Raw genomic sequence first — 21,329 nt, forward strand, 5'->3', positions numbered from 1 at the left:
GCTTAGTAGCTGTAAATGTGTGTGAGCCTGCAGGGCCCCATGGAATTGCCTAGGAGTAGGCTGAATCGCTGCAAGGGGTGAACAGCAGTATTAGGCAGGCTCGGTCAACGCCAGGCCCATTCGGGTTATCGCTTCTCGGCCTTTTGGCTAAGATCAAGTGTAGTATCTGTTCTTATCAGTTTAATATCTGATACGTCCCCTATCTGGGGACCATATATTAAATGGATTTTTAGAACAGGGAGATGGAAATAGAGCTTGCTCTGTCCACTCCACGCATTGACCTGGTATTGCAGTATTTCCAGGACCGGTGCACCCTTCCCTTATGTGTTTACTAAAATCAGATTCCAAAAGTGCTATTTGTGTTTGCTATTGTTTTTGTCTTTCTGATGGGATCTCCCCTTTTAATCCCATTATTTCAACACCTGTTGGACAATGCATGAGTGATAATGAGCTCATTGATTAAATGCAATTAATGAATAGATTGCCACCTCTTGTTGTGTGTCGTCTGTGTTTCTGTGTTTCCGGCATTTCACATTGGAACAGCTCATTCACCTTCCTTGTCTTCTCTCCGCCCTCCCTTTTAGGTAAGTTAAAGAGCTGCACCTGAGCCAGCCACTGATTGATTGATTGATTGATTGATTGATTGATTGATTGATTGATTGATGCAGCACCACAGTCAAATAGTGGAGTGGAGTAGGGGAACAGCAAACAGCCAATAAAGCAGCCCGCCCGCTCGCCTGCCCGCCACAATGGACCTACCTGTGTACACTAGATGGATGTGATGGAATGTACTGTCGTCCCTAAATTTCAAGAAGAAGTAAGAATTGCAGTTGCAACAAAGCCTTGCTTGCCTACAAAGAGAGCAGCAATTTGGATTTGTTACTATGTTACCTAGAAGAATAACAAACTGTGCAAGGATGGAGGTTGTAGGAGCAAGGAGAAGTTGTCTGTAAAGTTGGTGGATGCCTATTTTCCATTTTGCAGTCCCTTGTCTCCCTCTTGTGGCCTCCTGGAGGCAAATAAATGTGCAAAAAAAAGACAGCCTGGCGGCCGGCTGTTGCAGTGTTGCCCTCTCAGGCAACACTGAGTGACTGACTGAGCCTCACCGTCTTATATAAAGTTCAGACGGAACTTTGCACGTGTCATAGTGGAGCCCTCAGGATTCCAGAGCCAGCTTTCTGACATCATAATGGGGCCTCAGAGATAAAAGCCTGGGCCCAGGCAGTGTTGGTCAGTGCTGCTCAGCAGGCAGCACTGGACTTGATTAAAGCTAATACAAGTTGTGAAGGAACAAGGGGTGGCTGTGGGCATGCACTTACTGCTGCTGCTGCTGCTGCTGCTGCTGCCAGTATTTGCACGGCAGGAGGGCATTTGGGCGTTGCCAAGAAGGCGTTTTTATGTCGATTCCTCCTCTTTCAGCACTGCATTGTGGTGCAAGCAAAAGAAGCAAATCCTGTGTAGCTTCCTCTCCGGCCTTTATTCACCTCCCGCTTAGTAGCTGTAAATGTGTGTGAGCCTGCAGGGCCCCATGGAATTGCCTAGGAGTAGGCTGAATCGCTGCAAGGGGTGAACAGCAGTATTAGGCAGGCTCGGTCAACGCCAGGCCCATTCGGGTTATCGCTTCTCGGCCTTTTGGCTAAGATCAAGTGTAGTATCTGTTCTTATCAGTTTAATATCTGATACGTCCCCTATCTGGGGACCATATATTAAATGGATTTTTAGAACAGGGAGATGGAAATAGAGCTTGCTCTGTCCACTCCACGCATTGACCTGGTATTGCAGTATTTCCAGGACCGGTGCACCCTTCCCTTATGTGTTTACTAAAATCAGATTCCAAAAGTGCTATTTGTGTTTGCTATTGTTTTTGTCTTTCTGATGGGATCTCCCCTTTTAATCCCATTATTTCAACACCTGTTGGACAATGCATGAGTGATAATGAGCTCATTGATTAAATGCAATTAATGAATAGATTGCCACCTCTTGTTGTGTGTCGTCTGTGTTTCTGTGTTTCCGGCATTTCACATTGGAACAGCTCATTCACCTTCCTTGTCTTCTCTCCGCCCTCCCTTTTAGGTAAGTTAAAGAGCTGCACCTGAGCCAGCCACTGATTGATTGATTGATTGATTGATTGATTGATTGATTGATTGATTGATTGATTGATGCAGCACCACAGTCAAATAGTGGAGTGGAGTAGGGGAACAGCAAACAGCCAATAAAGCAGCCCGCCCGCTCGCCTGCCCGCCACAATGGACCTACCTGTGTACACTAGATGGATGTGATGGAATGTACTGTCGTCCCTACATTTCAAGAAGAAGTAAGAATTGCAGTTGCAACAAAGCCTTGCTTGCCTACAAAGAGAGCAGCAATTTGGATTTGTTACTATGTTACCTAGAAGAATAACAAACTGTGCAAGGATGGAGGTTGTAGGAGCAAGGAGAAGTTGTCTGTAAAGTTGGTGGATGCCTATTTTCCATTTTGCAGTCCCTTGTCTCCCTCTTGTGGCCTCCTGGAGGCAAATAAATGTGCAAAAAAAAGACAGCCTGGCGGCCGGCTGTTGCAGTGTTGCCCTCTCAGGCAACACTGAGTGACTGACTGAGCCTCACCGTCTTATATAAAGTTCAGACGGAACTTTGCACGTGTCATAGTGGAGCCCTCAGGATTCCAGAGCCAGCTTTCTGACATCATAATGGGGCCTCAGAGATAAAAGCCTGGGCCCAGGCAGTGTTGGTCAGTGCTGCTCAGCAGGCAGCACTGGACTGGATTAAAGCTAATACAAGTTGTGAAGGAACAAGGGGTGGCTGTGGGCATGCACTTACTGCTGCTGCTGCTGCTGCTGCTGCTGCTGCTGCTGCCAGTATTTGCACGGCAGGAGGGCATTTGGGCGTTGCCAAGAAGGCGTTTTTATGTCGATTCCTCCTCTTTCAGCACTGCATTGTGGTGCAAGCAAAAGAAGCAAATCCTGTGTAGCTTCCTCTCCGGCCTTTATTCACCTCCCGCTTAGTAGCTGTAAATGTGTGTGAGCCTGCAGGGCCCCATGGAATTGCCTAGGAGTAGGCTGAATCGCTGCAAGGGGTGAACAGCAGTATTAGGCAGGCTCGGTCAACGCCAGGCCCATTCGGGTTATCGCTTCTCGGCCTTTTGGCTAAGATCAAGTGTAGTATCTGTTCTTATCAGTTTAATATCTGATACGTCCCCTATCTGGGGACCATATATTAAATGGATTTTTAGAACAGGGAGATGGAAATAGAGCTTGCTCTGTCCACTCCACGCATTGACCTGGTATTGCAGTATTTCCAGGACCGGTGCACCCTTCCCTTATGTGTTTACTAAAATCAGATTCCAAAAGTGCTATTTGTGTTTGCTATTGTTTTTGTCTTTCTGATGGGATCTCCCCTTTTAATCCCATTATTTCAACACCTGTTGGACAATGCATGAGTGATAATGAGCTCATTGATTAAATGCAATTAATGAATAGATTGCCACCTCTTGTTGTGTGTCGTCTGTGTTTCTGTGTTTCCGGCATTTCACATTGGAACAGCTCATTCACCTTCCTTGTCTTCTCTCCGCCCTCCCTTTTAGGTAAGTTAAAGAGCTGCACCTGAGCCAGCCACTGATTGATTGATTGATTGATTGATTGATTGATTGATGCAGCACCACAGTCAAATAGTGGAGTGGAGTAGGGGAACAGCAAACAGCCAATAAAGCAGCCCGCCCGCTCGCCTGCCCGCCACAATGGACCTACCTGTGTACACTAGATGGATGTGATGGAATGTACTGTCGTCCCTACATTTCAAGAAGAAGTAAGAATTGCAGTTGCAACAAAGCCTTGCTTGCCTACAAAGAGAGCAGCAATTTGGATTTGTTACTATGTTACCTAGAAGAATAACAAACTGTGCAAGGATGGAGGTTGTAGGAGCAAGGAGAAGTTGTCTGTAAAGTTGGTGGATGCCTATTTTCCATTTTGCAGTCCCTTGTCTCCCTCTTGTGGCCTCCTGGAGGCAAATAAATGTGCAAAAAAAAGACAGCCTGGCGGCCGGCTGTTGCAGTGTTGCCCTCTCAGGCAACACTGAGTGACTGACTGAGCCTCACCGTCTTATATAAAGTTCAGACGGAACTTTGCACGTGTCATAGTGGAGCCCTCAGGATTCCAGAGCCAGCTTTCTGACATCATAATGGGGCCTCAGAGATAAAAGCCTGGGCCCAGGCAGTGTTGGTCAGTGCTGCTCAGCAGGCAGCACTGGACTGGATTAAAGCTAATACAAGTTGTGAAGGAACAAGGGGTGGCTGTGGGCATGCACTTACTGCTGCTGCTGCTGCTGCTGCTGCTGCCAGTATTTGCACGGCAGGAGGGCATTTGGGCGTTGCCAAGAAGGCGTTTTTATGTCGATTCCTCCTCTTTCAGCACTGCATTGTGGTGCAAGCAAAAGAAGCAAATCCTGTGTAGCTTCCTCTCCGGCCTTTATTCACCTCCCGCTTAGTAGCTGTAAATGTGTGTGAGCCTGCAGGGCCCCATGGAATTGCCTAGGAGTAGGCTGAATCGCTGCAAGGGGTGAACAGCAGTATTAGGCAGGCTCGGTCAACGCCAGGCCCATTCGGGTTATCGCTTCTCGGCCTTTTGGCTAAGATCAAGTGTAGTATCTGTTCTTATCAGTTTAATATCTGATACGTCCCCTATCTGGGGACCATATATTAAATGGATTTTTAGAACAGGGAGATGGAAATAGAGCTTGCTCTGTCCACTCCACGCATTGACCTGGTATTGCAGTATTTCCAGGACCGGTGCACCCTTCCCTTATGTGTTTACTAAAATCAGATTCCAAAAGTGCTATTTGTGTTTGCTATTGTTTTTGTCTTTCTGATGGGATCTCCCCTTTTAATCCCATTATTTCAACACCTGTTGGACAATGCATGAGTGATAATGAGCTCATTGATTAAATGCAATTAATGAATAGATTGCCACCTCTTGTTGTGTGTCGTCTGTGTTTCTGTGTTTCCGGCATTTCACATTGGAACAGCTCATTCACCTTCCTTGTCTTCTCTCCGCCCTCCCTTTTAGGTAAGTTAAAGAGCTGCACCTGAGCCAGCCACTGATTGATTGATTGATTGATTGATTGATTGATTGATTGATTGATTGATGCAGCACCACAGTCAAATAGTGGAGTGGAGTAGGGGAACAGCAAACAGCCAATAAAGCAGCCCGCCCGCTCGCCTGCCCGCCACAATGGACCTACCTGTGTACACTAGATGGATGTGATGGAATGTACTGTCGTCCCTACATTTCAAGAAGAAGTAAGAATTGCAGTTGCAACAAAGCCTTGCTTGCCTACAAAGAGAGCAGCAATTTGGATTTGTTACTATGTTACCTAGAAGAATAACAAACTGTGCAAGGATGGAGGTTGTAGGAGCAAGGAGAAGTTGTCTGTAAAGTTGGTGGATGCCTATTTTCCATTTTGCAGTCCCTTGTCTCCCTCTTGTGGCCTCCTGGAGGCAAATAAATGTGCAAAAAAAAGACAGCCTGGCGGCCGGCTGTTGCAGTGTTGCCCTCTCAGGCAACACTGAGTGACTGACTGAGCCTCACCGTCTTATATAAAGTTCAGACGGAACTTTGCACGTGTCATAGTGGAGCCCTCAGGATTCCAGAGCCAGCTTTCTGACATCATAATGGGGCCTCAGAGATAAAAGCCTGGGCCCAGGCAGTGTTGGTCAGTGCTGCTCAGCAGGCAGCACTGGACTGGATTAAAGCTAATACAAGTTGTGAAGGAACAAGGGGTGGCTGTGGGCATGCACTTACTGCTGCTGCTGCTGCTGCTGCTGCTGCCAGTATTTGCACGGCAGGAGGGCATTTGGGCGTTGCCAAGAAGGCGTTTTTATGTCGATTCCTCCTCTTTCAGCACTGCATTGTGGTGCAAGCAAAAGAAGCAAATCCTGTGTAGCTTCCTCTCCGGCCTTTATTCACCTCCCGCTTAGTAGCTGTAAATGTGTGTGAGCCTGCAGGGCCCCATGGAATTGCCTAGGAGTAGGCTGAATCGCTGCAAGGGGTGAACAGCAGTATTAGGCAGGCTCGGTCAACGCCAGGCCCATTCGGGTTATCGCTTCTCGGCCTTTTGGCTAAGATCAAGTGTAGTATCTGTTCTTATCAGTTTAATATCTGATACGTCCCCTATCTGGGGACCATATATTAAATGGATTTTTAGAACAGGGAGATGGAAATAGAGCTTGCTCTGTCCACTCCACGCATTGACCTGGTATTGCAGTATTTCCAGGACCGGTGCACCCTTCCCTTATGTGTTTACTAAAATCAGATTCCAAAAGTGCTATTTGTGTTTGCTATTGTTTTTGTCTTTCTGATGGGATCTCCCCTTTTAATCCCATTATTTCAACACCTGTTGGACAATGCATGAGTGATAATGAGCTCATTGATTAAATGCAATTAATGAATAGATTGCCACCTCTTGTTGTGTGTCGTCTGTGTTTCTGTGTTTCCGGCATTTCACATTGGAACAGCTCATTCACCTTCCTTGTCTTCTCTCCGCCCTCCCTTTTAGGTAAGTTAAAGAGCTGCACCTGAGCCAGCCACTGATTGATTGATTGATTGATTGATTGATTGATTGATTGATTGATTGATTGATTGATTGATTGATGCAGCACCACAGTCAAATAGTGGAGTGGAGTAGGGGAACAGCAAACAGCCAATAAAGCAGCCCGCCCGCTCGCCTGCCCGCCACAATGGACCTACCTGTGTACACTAGATGGATGTGATGGAATGTACTGTCGTCCCTACATTTCAAGAAGAAGTAAGAATTGCAGTTGCAACAAAGCCTTGCTTGCCTACAAAGAGAGCAGCAATTTGGATTTGTTACTATGTTACCTAGAAGAATAACAAACTGTGCAAGGATGGAGGTTGTAGGAGCAAGGAGAAGTTGTCTGTAAAGTTGGTGGATGCCTATTTTCCATTTTGCAGTCCCTTGTCTCCCTCTTGTGGCCTCCTGGAGGCAAATAAATGTGCAAAAAAAAGACAGCCTGGCGGCCGGCTGTTGCAGTGTTGCCCTCTCAGGCAACACTGAGTGACTGACTGAGCCTCACCGTCTTATATAAAGTTCAGACGGAACTTTGCACGTGTCATAGTGGAGCCCTCAGGATTCCAGAGCCAGCTTTCTGACATCATAATGGGGCCTCAGAGATAAAAGCCTGGGCCCAGGCAGTGTTGGTCAGTGCTGCTCAGCAGGCAGCACTGGACTGGATTAAAGCTAATACAAGTTGTGAAGGAACAAGGGGTGGCTGTGGGCATGCACTTACTGCTGCTGCTGCTGCTGCTGCTGCTGCCAGTATTTGCACGGCAGGAGGGCATTTGGGCGTTGCCAAGAAGGCGTTTTTATGTCGATTCCTCCTCTTTCAGCACTGCATTGTGGTGCAAGCAAAAGAAGCAAATCCTGTGTAGCTTCCTCTCCGGCCTTTATTCACCTCCCGCTTAGTAGCTGTAAATGTGTGTGAGCCTGCAGGGCCCCATGGAATTGCCTAGGAGTAGGCTGAATCGCTGCAAGGGGTGAACAGCAGTATTAGGCAGGCTCGGTCAACGCCAGGCCCATTCGGGTTATCGCTTCTCGGCCTTTTGGCTAAGATCAAGTGTAGTATCTGTTCTTATCAGTTTAATATCTGATACGTCCCCTATCTGGGGACCATATATTAAATGGATTTTTAGAACAGGGAGATGGAAATAGAGCTTGCTCTGTCCACTCCACGCATTGACCTGGTATTGCAGTATTTCCAGGACCGGTGCACCCTTCCCTTATGTGTTTACTAAAATCAGATTCCAAAAGTGCTATTTGTGTTTGCTATTGTTTTTGTCTTTCTGATGGGATCTCCCCTTTTAATCCCATTATTTCAACACCTGTTGGACAATGCATGAGTGATAATGAGCTCATTGATTAAATGCAATTAATGAATAGATTGCCACCTCTTGTTGTGTGTCGTCTGTGTTTCTGTGTTTCCGGCATTTCACATTGGAACAGCTCATTCACCTTCCTTGTCTTCTCTCCGCCCTCCCTTTTAGGTAAGTTAAAGAGCTGCACCTGAGCCAGCCACTGATTGATTGATTGATTGATTGATTGATTGATTGATTGATTGATTGATTGATGCAGCACCACAGTCAAATAGTGGAGTGGAGTAGGGGAACAGCAAACAGCCAATAAAGCAGCCCGCCCGCTCGCCTGCCCGCCACAATGGACCTACCTGTGTACACTAGATGGATGTGATGGAATGTACTGTCGTCCCTACATTTCAAGAAGAAGTAAGAATTGCAGTTGCAACAAAGCCTTGCTTGCCTACAAAGAGAGCAGCAATTTGGATTTGTTACTATGTTACCTAGAAGAATAACAAACTGTGCAAGGATGGAGGTTGTAGGAGCAAGGAGAAGTTGTCTGTAAAGTTGGTGGATGCCTATTTTCCATTTTGCAGTCCCTTGTCTCCCTCTTGTGGCCTCCTGGAGGCAAATAAATGTGCAAAAAAAAGATAGCCTGGCGGCCGGCTGTTGCAGTGTTGCCCTCTCAGGCAACACTGAGTGACTGACTGAGCCTCACCGTCTTATATAAAGTTCAGACGGAACTTTGCACGTGTCATAGTGGAGCCCTCAGGATTCCAGAGCCAGCTTTCTGACATCATAATGGGGCCTCAGAGATAAAAGCCTGGGCCCAGGCAGTGTTGGTCAGTGCTGCTCAGCAGGCAGCACTGGACTGGATTAAAGCTAATACAAGTTGTGAAGGAACAAGGGGTGGCTGTGGGCATGCACTTACTGCTGCTGCTGCTGCTGCTGCTGCTGCTGCTGCCAGTATTTGCACGGCAGGAGGGCATTTGGGCGTTGCCAAGAAGGCGTTTTTATGTCGATTCCTCCTCTTTCAGCACTGCATTGTGGTGCAAGCAAAAGAAGCAAATCCTGTGTAGCTTCCTCTCCGGCCTTTATTCACCTCCCGCTTAGTAGCTGTAAATGTGTGTGAGCCTGCAGGGCCCCATGGAATTGCCTAGGAGTAGGCTGAATCGCTGCAAGGGGTGAACAGCAGTATTAGGCAGGCTCGGTCAACGCCAGGCCCATTCGGGTTATCACTTCTCGGCCTTTTGGCTAAGATCAAGTGTAGTATCTGTTCTTATCAGTTTAATATCTGATACGTCCCCTATCTGGGGACCATATATTAAATGGATTTTTAGAACAGGGAGATGGAAATAGAGCTTGCTCTGTCCACTCCACGCATTGACCTGGTATTGCAGTATTTCCAGGACCGGTGCACCCTTCCCTTATGTGTTTACTAAAATCAGATTCCAAAAGTGCTATTTGTGTTTGCTATTGTTTTTGTCTTTCTGATGGGATCTCCCCTTTTAATCCCATTATTTCAACACCTGTTGGACAATGCATGAGTGATAATGAGCTCATTGATTAAATGCAATTAATGAATAGATTGCCACCTCTTGTTGTGTGTCGTCTGTGTTTCTGTGTTTCCGGCATTTCACATTGGAACAGCTCATTCACCTTCCTTGTCTTCTCTCCGCCCTCCCTTTTAGGTAAGTTAAAGAGCTGCACCTGAGCCAGCCACTGATTGATTGATTGATTGATTGATTGATTGATTGATTGATTGATTGATTGATTGATTGATTGATTGATGCAGCACCACAGTCAAATAGTGGAGTGGAGTAGGGGAACAGCAAACAGCCAATAAAGCAGCCCGCCCGCTCGCCTGCCCGCCACAATGGACCTACCTGTGTACACTAGATGGATGTGATGGAATGTACTGTCGTCCCTACATTTCAAGAAGAAGTAAGAATTGCAGTTGCAACAAAGCCTTGCTTGCCTACAAAGAGAGCAGCAATTTGGATTTGTTACTATGTTACCTAGAAGAATAACAAACTGTGCAAGGATGGAGGTTGTAGGAGCAAGGAGAAGTTGTCTGTAAAGTTGGTGGATGCCTATTTTCCATTTTGCAGTCCCTTGTCTCCCTCTTGTGGCCTCCTGGAGGCAAATAAATGTGCAAAAAAAAGACAGCCTGGCGGCCGGCTGTTGCAGTGTTGCCCTCTCAGGCAACACTGAGTGACTGACTGAGCCTCACCGTCTTATATAAAGTTCAGACGGAACTTTGCACGTGTCATAGTGGAGCCCTCAGGATTCCAGAGCCAGCTTTCTGACATCATAATGGGGCCTCAGAGATAAAAGCCTGGGCCCAGGCAGTGTTGGTCAGTGCTGCTCAGCAGGCAGCACTGGACTGGATTAAAGCTGATACAAGTTGTGAAGGAACAAGGGGTGGCTGTGGGCATGCACTTACTGCTGCTGCTGCTGCTGCTGCTGCCAGTATTTGCACGGCAGGAGGGCATTTGGGCGTTGCCAAGAAGGCGTTTTTATGTCGATTCCTCCTCTTTCAGCACTGCATTGTGGTGCAAGCAAAAGAAGCAAATCCTGTGTAGCTTCCTCTCCGGCCTTTATTCACCTCCCGCTTAGTAGCTGTAAATGTGTGTGAGCCTGCAGGGCCCCATGGAATTGCCTAGGAGTAGGCTGAATCGCTGCAAGGGGTGAACAGCAGTATTAGGCAGGCTCGGTCAACGCCAGGCCCATTCGGGTTATCGCTTCTCGGCCTTTTGGCTAAGATCAAGTGTAGTATCTGTTCTTATCAGTTTAATATCTGATACGTCCCCTATCTGGGGACCATATATTAAATGGATTTTTAGAACAGGGAGATGGAAATAGAGCTTGCTCTGTCCACTCCACGCATTGACCTGGTATTGCAGTATTTCCAGGACCGGTGCACCCTTTCCTTATGTGTTTACTAAAATCAGATTCCAAAAGTGCTATTTGTGTTTGCTATTGTTTTTGTCTTTCTGATGGGATCTCCCCTTTTAATCCCATTATTTCAACACCTGTTGGACAATGCATGAGTGATAATGAGCTCATTGATTAAATGCAATTAATGAATAGATTGCCACCTCTTGTTGTGTGTCGTCTGTGTTTCTGTGTTTCCGGCATTTCACATTGGAACAGCTCATTCACCTTCCTTGTCTTCTCTCCGCCCTCCCTTTTAGGTAAGTTAAAGAGCTGCACCTGAGCCAGCCACTGATTGATTGATTGATTGATTGATTGATTGATTGATTGATTGATTGATTGATTGATTGATGCAGCACCACAGTCAAATAGTGGAGTGGAGTAGGGGAACAGCAAACAGCCAATAAAGCAGCCCGCCCGCTCGCCTGCCCGCCACAATGGACCTACCTGTGTACACTAGATGGATGTGATGGAATGTACTGTCGTCCCTACATTTCAAGAAGAAGTAAGAATTGCAGTTGCAACAAAGCCTTGCTTGCCTACAAAGAGAGCAGCAATTTGGATTTGTTACTATGTTACCTAGAAGAATAACAAACTGTGCAAGGATGGAGGTTGTAGGAGCAAGGAGAAGTTGTCTGTAAAGTTGGTGGATGCCTATTTTCCATTTTGCAGTCCCTTGTCTCCCTCTTGTGGCCTCCTGGAGGCAAATAAATGTGCAAAAAAAAGACAGCCTGGCGGCCGGCTGTTGCAGTGTTGCCCTCTCAGGCAACACTGAGTGACTGACTGAGCCTCACCGTCTTATATAAAGTTCAGACGGAACTTTGCACGTGTCATAGTGGAGCCCTCAGGATTCCAGAGCCAGCTTTCTGACATCATAATGGGGCCTCAGAGATAAAAGCCTGGGCCCAGGCAGTGTTGGTCAGTGCTGCTCAGCAGGCAGCACTGGACTGGATTAAAGCTAATACAAGTTGTGAAGGAACAAGGGGTGGCTGTGGGCATGCACTTACTGCTGCTGCTGCTGCTGCTGCCAGTATTTGCACGGCAGGAGGGCATTTGGGCGTTGCCAAGAAGGCGTTTTTATGTCGATTCCTCCTCTTTCAGCACTGCATTGTGGTGCAAGCAAAAGAAGCAAATCCTGTGTAGCTTCCTCTCCGGCCTTTATTCACCTCCCGCTTAGTAGCTGTAAATGTGTGTGAGCCTGCAGGGCCCCATGGAATTGCCTAGGAGTAGGCTGAATCGCTGCAAGGGGTGAACAGCAGTATTAGGCAGGCTCGGTCAACGCCAGGCCCATTCGGGTTATCGCTTCTCGGCCTTTTGGCTAAGATCAAGTGTAGTATCTGTTCTTATCAGTTTAATATCTGATACGTCCCCTATCTGGGGACCATATATTAAATGGATTTTTAGAACAGGGAGATGGAAATAGAGCTTGCTCTGTCCACTCCACGCATTGACCTGGTATTGCAGTATTTCCAGGACCGGTGCACCCTTCCCTTATGTGTTTACTAAAATCAGATTCCAAAAGTGCTATTTGTGTTTGCTATTGTTTTTGTCTTTCTGATGGGATCTCCCCTTTTAATCCCATTATTTCAACACCTGTTGGACAATGCATGAGTGATAATGAGCTCATTGATTAAATGCAATTAATGAATAGATTGCCACCTCTTGTTGTGTGTCGTCTGTGTTTCTGTGTTTCCGGCATTTCACATTGGAACAGCTCATTCACCTTCCTTGTCTTCTCTCCGCCCTCCCTTTTAGGTAAGTTAAAGAGCTGCACCTGAGCCAGCCACTGATTGATTGATTGATTGATTGATTGATTGATTGATTGATTGATGCAGCACCACAGTCAAATAGTGGAGTGGAGTAGGGGAACAGCAAACAGCCAATAAAGCAGCCCGCCCGCTCGCCTGCCCGCCACAATGGACCTACCTGTGTACACTAGATGGATGTGATGGAATGTACTGTCGTCCCTACATTTCAAGAAGAAGTAAGAATTGCAGTTGCAACAAAGCCTTGCTTGCCTACAAAGAGAGCAGCAATTTGGATTTGTTACTATGTTACCTATAAGAATAACAAACTGTGCAAGGATGGAGGTTGTAGGAGCAAGGAGAAGTTGTCTGTAAAGTTGGTGGATGCCTATTTTCCATTTTGCAGTCCCTTGTCTCCCTCTTGTGGCCTCCTGGAGGCAAATAAATGTGCAAAAAAAAGACAGCCTGGCGGCCGGCTGTTGCAGTGTTGCCCTCTCAGGCAACACTGAGTGACTGACTGAGCCTCACCGTCTTATATAAAGTTCAGACGGAACTTTGCACGTGTCATAGTGGAGCCCTCAGGATTCCAGAGCCAGCTTTCTGACATCATAATGGGGCCTCAGAGATAAAAGCCTGGGCCCAGGCAGTGTTGGTCAGTGCTGCTCAGCAGGCAGCACTGGACTGGATTAAAGCTAATACAAGTTGTGAAGGAACAAGGGGTGGCTGTGGGCATGCACTTACTGCTGCTGCTGCTGCTGCTGCTGCTGCTGCCAGTATTTGCACGGCAGGAGGGCATTTGGGCGTTGCCAAGAAGGCGTTTTTATGTCGATTCCTCCTCTTTCAGCACTGCATTGTGGTGCAAGCAAAAGAAGCAAATCCTGTGTAGCTTCCTCTCCGGCCTTTATTCACCTCCCGCTTAGTAGCTGTAAATGTGTGTGAGCCTGCAGGGCCCCATGGAATTGCCTAGGAGTAGGCTGAATCGCTGCAAGGGGTGAACAGCAGTATTAGGCAGGCTCGGTCAACGCCAGGCCCATTCGGGTTATCGCTTCCCGGCCTTTTGGCTAAGATCAAGTGTAGTATCTGTTCTTATCAGTTTAATATCTGATACGTCCCCTATCTGGGGACCATATATTAAATGGATTTTTAGAACAGGGAGATGGAAATAGAGCTTGCTCTGTCCACTCCACGCATTGACCTGGTATTGCAGTATTTCCAGGACCGGTGCACCCTTCCCTTATGTGTTTACTAAAATCAGATTCCAAAAGTGCTATTTGTGTTTGCTATTGTTTTTGTCTTTCTGATGGGATCTCCCCTTTTAATCCCATTATTTCAACACCTGTTGGACAATGCATGAGTGATAATGAGCTCATTGATTAAATGCAATTAATGAATAGATTGCCACCTCTTGTTGTGTGTCGTCTGTGTTTCTGTGTTTCCGGCATTTCACATTGGAACAGCTCATTCACCTTCCTTGTCTTCTCTCCGCCCTCCCTTTTAGGTAAGTTAAAGAGCTGCACCTGAGCCAGCCACTGATTGATTGATTGATTGATTGATTGATTGATTGATTGATTGATTGATTGATTGATTGATTGATGCAGCACCACAGTCAAATAGTGGAGTGGAGTAGGGGAACAGCAAACAGCCAATAAAGCAGCCCGCCCGCTCGCCTGCCCGCCACAATGGACCTACCTGTGTACACTAGATGGATGTGATGGAATGTACTGTCGTCCCTACATTTCAAGAATAAGTAAGAATTGCAGTTGCAACAAAGCCTTGCTTGCCCACAAAGAGAGCAGCAATTTGGATTTGTTACTATGTTACCTAGAAGAATAACAAACTGTGCAAGGATGGAGGTTGTAGGAGCAAGGAGAAGTTGTCTGTAAAGTTGGTGGATGCCTATTTTCCATTTTGCAGTCCCTTGTCTCCCTCTTGTGGCCTCCTGGAGGCAAATAAATGTGCAAAAAAAAGACAGCCTGGCGGCCGGCTGTTGCAGTGTTGCCCTCTCAGGCAACACTGAGTGACTGACTGAGCCTCACCGTCTTATATAAAGTTCAGACGGAACTTTGCACGTGTCATAGTGGAGCCCTCAGGATTCCAGAGCCAGCTTTCTGACATCATAATGGGGCCTCAGAGATAAAAGCCTGGGCCCAGGCAGTGTTGGTCAGTGCTGCTCAGCAGGCAGCACTGGACTGGATTAAAGCTAATACAAGTTGTGAAGGAACAAGGGGTGGCTGTGGGCATGCACTTACTGCTGCTGCTGCTGCTGCTGCTGCTGCTGCTGCCAGTATTTGCACGGCAGGAGGGCATTTGGGCGTTGCCAAGAAGGCGTTTTTATGTCGATTCCTCCTCTTTCAGCACTGCATTGTGGTGCAAGCAAAAGAAGCAAATCCTGTGTAGCTTCCTCTCCGGCCTTTATTCACCTCCCGCTTAGTAGCTGTAAATGTGTGTGAGCCTGCAGGGCCCCATGGAATTGCCTAGGAGTAGGCTGAATCGCTGCAAGGGGTGAACAGCAGTATTAGGCAGGCTCGGTCAACGCCAGGCCCATTCGGGTTATCGCTTCTCGGCCTTTTGGCTAAGATCAAGTGTAGTATCTGTTCTTATCAGTTTAATATCTGATACGTCCCCTATCTGGGGACCATATATTAAATGGATTTTTAGAACAGGGAGATGGAAATAGAGCTTGCTCTGTCCACTCCACGCATTGACCTGGTATTGCAGTATTTCCAGGACCGGTGCACCCTTCCCTTATGTGTTTACTAAAATCAGATTCCAAAAGTGCTATTTGTGTTTGCTATTGTTTTTGTCTTTCTGATGGGATCTCCCCTTTTAATCCCATTATTTCAACACCTGTTGGACAATGCATGAGTGATAATGAGCTCATTGATTAAATGCAATTAATGAATAGATTGCCACCTCTTGTTGTGTGTCGTCTGTGTTTCTGTGTTTCCGGCATTTCACATTGGAACAGCTCATTCACCTTCCTTGTCTTCTCTCCGCCCTCCCTTTTAGGTAAGTTAAAGAGCTGCACCTGAGCCAGCCACTGATTGATTGATTGATTGATTGATTGATTGATTGATTGATTGATTGATTGATGCAGCACCACAGTCAAATAGTGGAGTGGAGTAGGGGAACAGCAAACAGCCAATAAAGCAGCCCGCCCGCTCGCCTGCCCGCCACAATGGACCTACCTGTGTACACTAGATGGATGTGATGGAATGTACTGTCGTCCCTACATTTCAAGAAGAAGTAAGAATTGCAGTTGCAACAAAGCCTTGCTTGCCTACAAAGAGAGCAGCAATTTGGATTTGTTACTATGTTACCTAGAAGAATAACAAACTGTGCAAGGATGGAGGTTGTAGGAGCAAGGAGAAGTTGTCTGTAAAGTTGGTGGATGCCTATTTTCCATTTTGCAGTCCCTTGTCTCCCTCTTGTGGCCTCCTGGAGGCAAATAAATGTGCAAAAAAAAGACAGCCTGGCGGCCGGCTGTTGCAGTGTTGCCCTCTCAGGCAACACTGAGTGACTGACTGAGCCTCACCGTCTTATATAAAGTTCAGACGGAACTTTGCACGTGTCATAGTGGAGCCCTCAGGATTCCAGAGCCAGCTTTCTGACATCATAATGGGGCCTCAGAGATAAAAGCCTGGGCCCAGGCAGTGTTGGTCAGTGCTGCTCAGCAGGCAGCACTGGACTTGATTAAAGCTAATACAAGTTGTGAAGGAACAAGGGGTGGCTGTGGGCATGCACTTACTGCTGCTGCTGCTGCTGCTGCTGCTGCTGCCAGTATTTGCACGGCAGGAGGGCATTTGGGCGTTGCCAAGAAGGCGTTTTTATGTCGATTCCTCCTCTTTCAGCACTGCATTGTGGTGCAAGCAAAAGAAGCAAATCCTGTGTAGCTTCCTCTCCGGCCTTTATTCACCTCCCGCTTAGTAGCTGTAAATGTGTGTGAGCCTGCAGGGCCCCATGGAATTGCCTAGGAGTAGGCTGAATCGCTGCAAGGGGTGAACAGCAGTATTAGGCAGGCTCGGTCAACGCCAGGCCCATTCGGGTTATCGCTTCTCGGCCTTTTGGCTAAGACCAAGTGTATTTATACAGGAGGTTTTTAGTCAGAAGGTGCTCAGGTACCCTCTCTCTCGGCCTCGGGGGATCGTCCAGGTTCGCCTGGACTTCACCCCCGTGCTGCTATTTGGGAGAGAGGCTTAGTCCTGAGCAACGAGTTGCGATCCCCCCAGCCCCTTGGTCTCTGTACGTCAAGGGGCGCAGCGAAAGCTGCGCGGTTCGACCTGGCCACGCTAATGGCAGGCGAACCCGATGCGGTGCCGGTATACGCCCGGCTGCGAAACTCTGCTAGAGTCATCTTGGCAGAGGGTGGAGGCGGTCCACGAGGTGTCAAGTTCCTCGTATACGAAATCCTCGAGAAGTTGCTGGCGGTCCGCAAGCATGAAATTTTGGCGATCCAGGATTACCCAAGGCGTGGAGTTTTTGACATAACTTTTGTTGGAGAAGGTATCCTCCGTGATGCTATGGACAAAGCTGAGAGGGAAAAAGTTCAACTCACGTCTTTGGGAGTCCAGGTAATAGAGCATGCTTTTGAGGTAACCAAACTCGTGGTGATTAAGATGTATTCCCCATATGTGAAGGACCAGGAAGTGGCAGCATTCTTAGCTGCCTACTTCAAGAACATCAAGCTTATGGGGAGAGTTATGAACGAGTGCGGTGTGTGGACCGTCAAGTGGAAGTACTTAGTGACTTTGATAAAGGACCCCTCCACCCAAAATACGAGACTCCCACCGGCTCGTTTTAAAATTGGAACAGTGAATGGCGACCTCTACTTCTCGGGGATGCCAAACTTCTGCAGGGCCTGCGGTACCTATGGGCATACCAGTTACAACTGCGATGTCACCTGCAGGAACTGCGGAAGCAAAGAGCACACAATTAGAGAATGCACAGGAGAAAAAAAATGTAACTTTTGTCAGAAAACTGGTCATCTGTATTTTTCTTGCCCCTATAGGTACCGAGGCGAAGAAGATGAGCAACCCGGAGCGCCCCCACGTGCTCCACCAGCGGACCAAACCCGTCCCCAGGGAGAGGAACAGACCAGCCACACGAAAGAGGAGAGAGGTACCTGGGCTTCAAAGGTGCGAGGGACTGGAGCCAAAACAGGTACCTCGCAGCCAGCAACCTTGGAGGATAAAGGGGAGCCCAGTGCGAAGGAAAAGCGGCAGACTAAGCGGAAGGCGGAAAAGGAGCAGGCCGGAAAAACTGAGGCATCCCAGAAGGCTGGTTGCTCAGGGGGTGCCGGGCCTGCTCCAAGCCCTGGGTCTCTGGCATCCTCGTCGGAGGAAGAGGACGAGGTGCCGGTGGGTCCCCGTAAAAAAGGGAGGCAAGCCAGAGTCAGTAGGGGGGAGACAGGGGAGGAGCAGATGGACACAACGGTGAAAAACGATGCGGCTCCTCCTAGAACCCCCTCCTCGCCGCGACTGGTGAGGAGGGCGGGCACTGTTCCCCCCGTGGAAACTGACACCCCACCTTGTGCGCAACCTCCCCCTCCAGAAGGGCCTGCACGGTCCCAGGGGGGAGGTGCGAGCCCCCTTGGGGACCCACCCGACCTAGACGGTCAACCGTTTGAGACCCAGGGAGATCCGAATGAGTTTGGGCTCCCCGTACGCAGAAGTTTGGTTGCTGGCGTTACCCTCAGCGAAGGTAGTTCCTCTCCTTCGTTCTCCCTCCTGACAAATGATTCGGACGGGGGCGGGTATCTGAGCCCAAGTGAGATATTTGGTATTGCTGGTGGAGAAAATGTGTGATTTTAAAATACCGCTACTATTTATTATTTTAAAATCAAATACGCATTCAAAACTCCACAATGTCTGAACTAAAGGGAATATCCCTCAACGTGAGGGGCGCCAAGTCTAAAGTAAGAAGGGTTGCTCTCTTCAATTTTTTATCTTGCCTGGCAGCCTCTGTTTTTTTCCTGCAGGAGTGCGGTATTCCCCATACGATGAAGTACACCAAATATAAAGAAGATTGGAAATATGGTCCATCCGTCTGGTCTGGATCAAACGAGTCCAGATCAGCAGGGGTCGCCATTCTTTTTAAGGGAAACGTTTTAATTGATTTTATTCAAGAAATCTTACCAGGACGTATTTTATTGGTTAAGGCTTTTATTGACGGTGTGAAATGGCAGTTTTTAAATTTTTACGGCTCACCTGATAAAAATGAGAGGGCAGAAATGCTAGAAGTTTTACCTCTTTTTATTAACACAACTGAGCCTTTTATCCTCGCAGGTGATTTTAACTGTATCCTGAGAGGGGAACGCCGGCTTACAAGTGCTACAAGCAGAAATTACGATAAGACCTCTGGACTGCTCAAAAATATGGTGAGCGATTTTAATTTAAAAGATGTTTACAAAGAATGCAACAGGAGCAGTCCAGAGGAAGCCGGCGTTACCTGGAGCAACGCCACCTGTAGCTCCAGGATAGATTTTATATTTTGTAATGAGAACTTACTGCCTTTTAAATGTGAAGTTTTAACCAACGTGTTTTCAGATCATAGGCTTTTATCTTTTTATGTGAAGCGTGATCTTAATAATCTTATTTGTAAGAAGTCCTGGAAGATGAATGTTTCCCTTTTAGATGATCCACAGGTTTTAACCGATTTTATTGAATTTTACAAGAAAAGCAGGCGGGTGAGAGATACTAGAGCTCCCATCAGTGCATGGTGGGAGAAGATGAAAAGTAAAATAAAAGATTTTTTTATTAAAAAGAGTGTGGCAAAAGCCAAAATAAAATATGCTGTTTTTAATACACTAAACACCCGTCTGCAGACCCTGTACAAAATGCGAGACAATGAAATAGAAGTGGAAGCCGACATCACCGACCTCAAAAAGGAGATAGCCCAGTGCCTGGAGCAGAAAGGTAAAGAAATAATCTTTCGTTCAAAAATTCAAAATATAGAGGAGAACGAGACCTGCTCCAGGTACTTTTTTAAAAAAATCAACAATAAAAGGGCTGTCATCAAAAATATTGAAGGTGTGTCGGATGTACAGGGTCTTTTAAGTAAAGTTCATGAGTTTTATACTGACCTTTTTAACGTTAAGACTGTGGATCGTGATTTTATGCGTGACTCACTGAAGGAGATTACCACTGTTTTAGACCCTGTCTCCCAGAATTTTTTATTGCAGGACCTGACGGAGCAGGAGATTTTAGAAACAGTTAAAAGTTTTAAAGCAGGTAAAGTTCCTGGTCCGGACGGTATACCCAGTGAGTTTTATGTAAAATTTTATGATCTTTTAAAAGAAGATTTGTTTTTACTATACGCAGAAGTTTTTAAATCCAAGATGCTGCCTAAGTCCTGGCAGAAGGGTGAGGTCTCCCTATTATACAAGACGGGTGACATCGCAGTTTTAAAGAACTGGAGACCAATAACCCTTCTAAACAGCGACTACAAGATCATGGCTAAATTATGTGCGAACCGGATGAAAGCCATAATACCCCACATAATACATTCCAACCAAGTATGTGGGGTGCCAGGCCGCAGCATCTGGGACAATCTTAACCTTATTAAAGATGTGATTGAGGACACGAGGTCTAGGAAGAATAATTTAGCAATTTTATCAATAGACTTTGAAAAAGCTTTTGACCGTGTCTCTCACTTTTATTTGTTTAAGGTTTTAGAGCGTATGGGTATACCTGAAGGATTTTTATTATCCATCAAAGCCTTTTATAAAAATTGTACAAGTAAGATTTTAGTAAATGGTTTTAAGACACAGGACGTATTTTTAAACTCTGGGGTGAAGCAGGGGTGTCCCTTGTCCCCACTGCTTTTTATATGTGCGTTAGAGCCTCTATTATGCGCAATTCGCCGAGACAAGATGATACGTGGAGTCCCCCTGCCAGGGGGAGGCGGCATAGAGGCTAAAGCAGTGGGGTACATGGATGATGTAGCGGTTTTATGCAGGGACACCCGGTCGCTTCAGAGAGCCCTCAAGCAGATAGAGTTTTATTGCTGTGCTTCCAGTTTTAAGATAAACTTTAGCAAGAGTAGTATTTTAAGCGTAGGAAGCATGGTTTTTAGTGACATACCAGTTCCTGTGTCGGATAATATTAAAATTTTAGGGGTCTCCTTCAGTGAGTACGACAATGGTTTTATCAGTTGGGACATGGTGGCGCAGAAAGTAAACAAGAAGATATGTATGTGGAATATGAGGAAGCTTACTATGGAGGGAAAAATTTTAATTATTAAAATGGTCATTTTACCCCTGCTTTTATATCTGAGTATGGTTTTCCCTCCTCCCACGGTTTTACTGAGAAAAATAACCAAAGCTTGTTTTACTTTCTTTTGGAGTTCCAGAATGGAGAAATTAAAGAGAGGAATCGTGATGAAGTCCAAACCAAAGGGTGGCAAAGACTTTCCAGATTTTAATAGGTTTCTTTTACTAAAATTTTTTAGCTTCTGTTTTAATTCCCTTTTTAAAGAGCACTATTGGTCGTTTTATTTACGTTATAATACAGGGTTTTTTATGCGAAGGTGTGGGTGGTTCCAGATTATTTTAACCTCACCTTATGCTTTTAATTTACCCCCACAATATGTAATTTTAGAAAAAATAGTTGCTTTATTTAAATTAAAAGGGAAGAGTATTAATGATCTTAAAAATAGCAAGAAGCTTATAAATGACCTAAAAAGAGAGGATGCGGTCAGCAGAATAGACAATTTTAACGAAAAACGCAGTGGTTTTATCTGGAAAATGTCTAACATATTTTATCTCTTTAACACACAGAAGGACCTGGCCT

The 21,329-nt window shown here is 46.5% G+C and overlaps 11 non-coding genes across 11 annotated transcripts; all 11 read left to right on the forward strand.

The window, feature by feature from the left end:
* Nucleotides 1-127: 127 nt before the first annotated feature.
* Nucleotides 128-318, forward strand: LOC142686025 (U2 spliceosomal RNA). Its single transcript, XR_012855411.1, has one exon. It is a non-coding gene; the product is annotated as a U2 spliceosomal RNA (small nuclear RNA).
* A 1,298-nt stretch (nucleotides 319-1,616) lies between these two features.
* LOC142686026 (U2 spliceosomal RNA) lies at nucleotides 1,617-1,807 on the forward strand. Its single transcript, XR_012855412.1, has one exon. It is a non-coding gene; the product is annotated as a U2 spliceosomal RNA (small nuclear RNA).
* A 1,315-nt stretch (nucleotides 1,808-3,122) lies between these two features.
* On the forward strand, nucleotides 3,123-3,313 carry LOC142686027 (U2 spliceosomal RNA). The gene has a single exon (XR_012855413.1). It is a non-coding gene; the product is annotated as a U2 spliceosomal RNA (small nuclear RNA).
* A 1,286-nt stretch (nucleotides 3,314-4,599) lies between these two features.
* LOC142686029 (U2 spliceosomal RNA) lies at nucleotides 4,600-4,790 on the forward strand. The gene has a single exon (XR_012855415.1). It is a non-coding gene; the product is annotated as a U2 spliceosomal RNA (small nuclear RNA).
* Nucleotides 4,791-6,088: 1,298 nt separating this feature from the next.
* LOC142686030 (U2 spliceosomal RNA) lies at nucleotides 6,089-6,279 on the forward strand. The gene has a single exon (XR_012855416.1). It is a non-coding gene; the product is annotated as a U2 spliceosomal RNA (small nuclear RNA).
* A 1,314-nt stretch (nucleotides 6,280-7,593) lies between these two features.
* Nucleotides 7,594-7,784, forward strand: LOC142686031 (U2 spliceosomal RNA). The gene has a single exon (XR_012855417.1). It is a non-coding gene; the product is annotated as a U2 spliceosomal RNA (small nuclear RNA).
* Nucleotides 7,785-9,092: 1,308 nt separating this feature from the next.
* LOC142686046 (U2 spliceosomal RNA) lies at nucleotides 9,093-9,283 on the forward strand. The gene has a single exon (XR_012855430.1). It is a non-coding gene; the product is annotated as a U2 spliceosomal RNA (small nuclear RNA).
* Nucleotides 9,284-10,598: 1,315 nt separating this feature from the next.
* LOC142685915 (U2 spliceosomal RNA) lies at nucleotides 10,599-10,789 on the forward strand. Its single transcript, XR_012855344.1, has one exon. It is a non-coding gene; the product is annotated as a U2 spliceosomal RNA (small nuclear RNA).
* Nucleotides 10,790-12,093: 1,304 nt separating this feature from the next.
* LOC142686032 (U2 spliceosomal RNA) lies at nucleotides 12,094-12,284 on the forward strand. The gene has a single exon (XR_012855418.1). It is a non-coding gene; the product is annotated as a U2 spliceosomal RNA (small nuclear RNA).
* A 1,297-nt stretch (nucleotides 12,285-13,581) lies between these two features.
* LOC142685918 (U2 spliceosomal RNA) lies at nucleotides 13,582-13,772 on the forward strand. Its single transcript, XR_012855347.1, has one exon. It is a non-coding gene; the product is annotated as a U2 spliceosomal RNA (small nuclear RNA).
* A 1,320-nt stretch (nucleotides 13,773-15,092) lies between these two features.
* Nucleotides 15,093-15,283, forward strand: LOC142686033 (U2 spliceosomal RNA). Its single transcript, XR_012855419.1, has one exon. It is a non-coding gene; the product is annotated as a U2 spliceosomal RNA (small nuclear RNA).
* The last annotated feature ends 6,046 nt before the right edge of the window (nucleotides 15,284-21,329 follow it).

Source organism: Rhinoderma darwinii (assembly GCF_050947455.1).
Source record: "Rhinoderma darwinii isolate aRhiDar2 chromosome 5 unlocalized genomic scaffold, aRhiDar2.hap1 SUPER_5_unloc_16, whole genome shotgun sequence".
NCBI classification, from domain to species: Eukaryota; Metazoa; Chordata; class Amphibia; order Anura; family Rhinodermatidae; genus Rhinoderma; species Rhinoderma darwinii.